This window comes from Colobus angolensis, unplaced genomic scaffold (genome assembly GCF_000951035.1).
Source record: "Colobus angolensis palliatus isolate OR3802 unplaced genomic scaffold, Cang.pa_1.0 Scaffold192, whole genome shotgun sequence".
NCBI classification, from domain to species: Eukaryota; Metazoa; Chordata; class Mammalia; order Primates; family Cercopithecidae; genus Colobus; species Colobus angolensis.
The window spans coordinates 6,871,798-6,876,893 of NW_012115066.1; positions in this window are offsets into that span (position 1 = coordinate 6,871,798).

Below are 5,096 nucleotides of genomic sequence, written 5' to 3' on the forward strand. Positions count from 1 at the left end.
CCATAGAGAGACAAAACTTTCTGGAACTTGCTCAGTTGAAAAATAACCTTTTTTCTTTTGTCATCTTCTGTCTCCACAGACAACAAAATTCTGTGAAATTAAGATATATCCTAGATGGAAAGATAAGGCATGCTTTCTTAGGATGCAGCATGGAAACATAAACCAGGACAAGGCCACAGCCCTCACATCCTTTATTAAGACCTCTCAGAGAATCAAGGGAGCCACCAGTAGATCGCTTTTGCTAAAAGGATAAAGAGAAGCCTGATATGCCTAATATACCCATAAACAAATTTCAGTTGAAAGATATAATAATTATTAATGTGTTTTTGCTGTGTAAAGTTGCAAAGAAAACCCCCCAAAATTGAAAGGAATTGTATCAGCAAAAGCATACCTAGTTTGGACTGTGAAGACTAAAACTATTCAAGTGTAATGTCTTTTGACTCCTACATTTCTATAGCCATGAAACAGCCTGAGAAACCATTTCAATTTTCAACAATAAAATATTTTATAATGCTTTTTTTGCAAATGAACAACAAAAACAGTGGGGCTGGGGAAAGGATCTCCCAGAGGTTGATCCAAGAGTTATAGAGACAAATGGACTAGGGAGCCACTTCAGTGAGCAGATTCAGAGTCTATTCAAGGAACGTTTCATAGCCAAAGAACAGCCAGACTCAACATTTGTCCACTGAGATTCTGGAATTTATAAAAACAGTGATTGTTATAAATCTCCTATTCGTCTGTCTTTTTTTTTTTTTTTTTTGAGACAAAGTGTTACTCTGTTGCCCAAGGGGGAGTGCAGTGGCGTGATCTTGGCTCACTGCAACCTCCAACTCTTGGGTTCAAGTGATTCTCCTGCCTCAACCTCCTGAGTAGCTGGGACTACAGGCATGCATCACCATGGCTGGCTAGTTTTTGTATTTTTAATAGAGACAGGGTTTCGCTATGTTGACCAGGCTGGTCTTGAACTCCTGACTTCATGACCCACCCGCCTCAGCCTCCCAAAGTGTGGGGATTACAGGCATAAGCCACCACACCCAGCCTCATCTGTCTTTTAAATGTAATTGTTAATTGTGATCATTTTGTCCCTGTGCTAGGTACATAAGAGTAAACTTTTTTTCCCAAAGATTTCAATCAGGGAGAAAAATACTGACCTGTTATAAAGTGTAGAATTCTAGCCTTTGTGCTTAATAAAAGGATTAGATAGGAATTTGGAATGTCTTGGGGTATAAGGGCATTCTGTATGTGGAAAGAATATAAATAAGTGTTATCAAGAGAGCAAACTATTCTATAGTGCATTGTTATTCCCAATGTTTCTCCGTATTCACATTTGTTACATGACTTTGCAGCTCTTTCCACTAAAGATGTGGCACTTATTGATGTTGGGACTTGACTATGCGATTTGATTTGGACAATGAAATATGAACAGAAGTGATAGTACGACCACTCTCAACCACAGCCTGAGGAGACAATGTATGGTTCCATTCATCTCTTTTGCATTTCTTCCAATGCCATAAGAAGTAAAGGCCCTAGATAGCCCAATGATCCCAAAAGGATGAGAAATACGTACAACAGACTTGTATTCAACCAACCTTCAGCAAAGGAAACTCAAAACAGCTATTGTGAATGTACATAGATTGAATCACTTTTAAGTGACAATATCCACTAAAACTCACCTAATGTATACCTAGCATTTCTATTTCATGGTCTAGACTCCAAAGAAATATGTATGTGTGTATGTATTTATATATACACAAATGCATGCAGGGTATTGATGAACTTCATAATAATAATGCTGAGAAAAAGAAGGCAGACACAAAGCAATTAGTAGTATTTTTATTCCAAAAAGCTCAAAAGAGACTAAATTAAGCCAAGCAAGTAAGAATCAGGGTAGTGGTTACTCTTAAGGAGAACTGACAATCAGAAGAAATAAGGGACTATTGGTTTGGTGCTACTAGACTCTTCCTTGATATGGGTCCTGATTTCTGTGCGTGCTCAATTTGTGAAACTTTATGAAGCCATAGGTTCATGATCTATGTATTTTATGTATGTATGCTATTCATAAGCAAAATGCACATTAAAAGTACTGTGGGACAATTAATAGTGGAGGACATTCTGTTACTCTTTTATATGCTACCTCCCCTGTTTTTGCAACAAAATATATTACCTTATAATTTAAAAACAAAATTAATTAGTAAGACTAATACATTTTTCTTAGGTAAAGAAAAGAAATTGATTCAAACATACATAGATTACATTATTTTGAGGTTTGCAAATAAGATATATGTCTAATGTGAAAATGATGAACAATGAAAGTGAAAGAGAACTTTTCAGAAAGAGGGACTGTGTCAGGAAAGATGGAAGGATTGCAAAATACGCGTTGCATTAAAATTGAAGTGGTTTTATAGCTAGTAGCTTTGGTGATGCACAGACTAGGACATATCAGGTACTTAGAAACATTTATGAATAAGTTAATGAATTAATAGAAGATACATATTAAAAAATCACTTAACTCAATTTGGACATTTTATTTTCTCAATCCGACGATGGGGTTTCCCTGCAGCTTTTAAACCTGATTACAACTTTGCTTCAGAAATCTACCTCTACTTGCCTGTGGGAAGAACTGTAGAATAGAGAGATCAGAGTCACACAAACCAGTTAGAACTATTACTATAAATTTCCAAGGCAAGAAATGACCAAAGAGTAAATCTGGATATCAGGAGGTAATATTTTATGATAGTAATATTTTGGTAATACTCCTAAATTATGGTATGTAAGCATCTGGCTATCTCCATCTCTTTTTCACAGGAGTAAACTTTGTTAATAATTCATTAAAAAATAAAAACAAAAGATAAAGTTCCTCATTACTTATACAAAGTCAAAATGGTGTTTTGCAGTGACCAGGTAGACTCAGAGCATTCCTATGGAGACATAAGCAACTGTCTTCAATTTCCACCATTCCCTGTCAGTAGAATTCACTCTATCATGGAATGCATGTCCTACCATTGGGAATGCAGGCCTGTGGATATGACCCACATCAATCACATTCAATAGGACTAACAGGTTAGTCCTATTCTGCTTATAGAGTATCCCTTTGAAACACTTCATTCTTATATACTTTCTTTAAAACTTTTTGTTTTGTTTTTGGAGACAGAGTCTCACTCTGTTGCCTAGACGAGCACAGTAGTGCCATCATGGTTCACTGCAGCTTGGGCTCACGGGATCCTCCCACCTCAGCCTCCTAAGTAGCTGAGACTATAGGTGCAAGCCGCCATGTCTGGCTAATTTTTTTAAATTTTTGTAGAGATGGGGTTTCACCATTTTGCCCAGGCTGGTCTCCAACTCCTGAGCTCAGGTGATTCGCCCACCTCAACCTTCCAAGAGTGCCCGACTGAAACATTTAATTTTTTAAAAAGGAAAACAGACTATAACATATTCCCTCAGAGAATAAAGCTTAAAGTCTTCCCTGTATTTCGCTTATATCCTTTCTATAGTATATGAACATTTATGAAAAAAATTAATATCACCTCTTTACCTCTCTTATGGTATAAGGCAGGTTGATAAATTCATTTGAATGTATAGAAGTGTTAGCTTTTTTCTTTTTGTCTACCAGCATAAATACTAGTTTTTTAACCTCTACTTTCTTGGAATTTGACATGACAATGTTCATAGAAAATAAAAATGAAAGACTAGTGTTTAAAAATACTCATAAACATATGTAAACAAATATCACTCCCAGTTATATGGGGCAGGTGAGCTATATATTTAGTTAATTTAATATTTAGCTAATTAGGAATTCTGTTATTAAAACCTAAAGCTGGTGGAATAGACATAATTGCTGGGGATCTGCCAAGGGGTTTTCAGGCCCCTGATGAGCAATGTAACAGAGTTCAAATACGCTTTCTGAAATTGAAGTACTTTTCCATTGTCCAAAAACAGATCAAAGTAATTGTTAGGATGGTGACACACGTCAGAAATTTTCAAGATATTCAATGCATAATGAATATGTATTGAATGCCCAAAAGCGTAGTGAGACCAAGACAGAGTGTTTTATAGGAAAATACTGAGGGCTGGAATGGAATATGACGTGCTTACTTTCTGACTTTGTAGTGGAAACTGTGGTTGCAAGGGTACTTCATGCCAATGCATCCTAGAAAAGGTGAAAGGCATATATAAAGACTTACCGAGTAGATACATGAGCTTTAAAGACTGTGAAAGAAAGAAAGAAATCCACAAACAAGACACCTAACATGAAGATTCCAAAGGGTCAGAAGAGATAAAAAAAAAATTGTCAGTTATTTGAGTAGTGAAGAGTGTGACAAGTGAATATGAAGATTGTGAAAGAAGAAAGGGATATCTACCTCATTCGATTTATACGTTAGGTCTACAGCATTTTCTTTCTAGAAGTAAACCACAAAGTTAGGTATAGGAGCCACCTGCAATCTTCCCTCAGTTGCTTAAAAATGCATGTTTCCAGGGTTTGCTCAAAATTAGATACTCTGGAGTTCCACTGAGAGCCTATGTTATTAACAACGTTCTATATGATTTATTTTATATTAGTTTGTTAAGAACTACCAATCTCATGTTAAGACATGAGATCTACTCCCTTAAATTTTTTTTTTTTAGCCACCATTTACAGTCACTTTAATATATTAGTAAGATGTTTACTCTATGTCGCAATGGTGCTTTCCAGTGTTCACAATTTACAGTTTCAATTTGTACATATGTAATTTACTAACATATGGGACAGTTCTTACTATTACAAACTATCCTTAAAAGAAAAATAAAACCCACCTTATATAGAACTCTGAACATGGTATGACTTAAAACAGATTAACACAACACAGTTTTTAATATTTTAGCCATTTTCTAAATAACACCATGTAAACTTGTCTATTTAGTATATGAGAGGTACAACTTTATTCACTGAGAAATTATGCATTAATTTTCTTCAACCATCTTTCTCATCTTTACTAAAAAATCTCATGACCTGTTGGTATTGTTTCAGTGAATTCCAAACTGTACTTTTTGGGTGTGGGGGGAGAAGAGGAGGAAAGGAAGGTGATAAATACATTGTAAACAGAAATAAGTACCCCTCT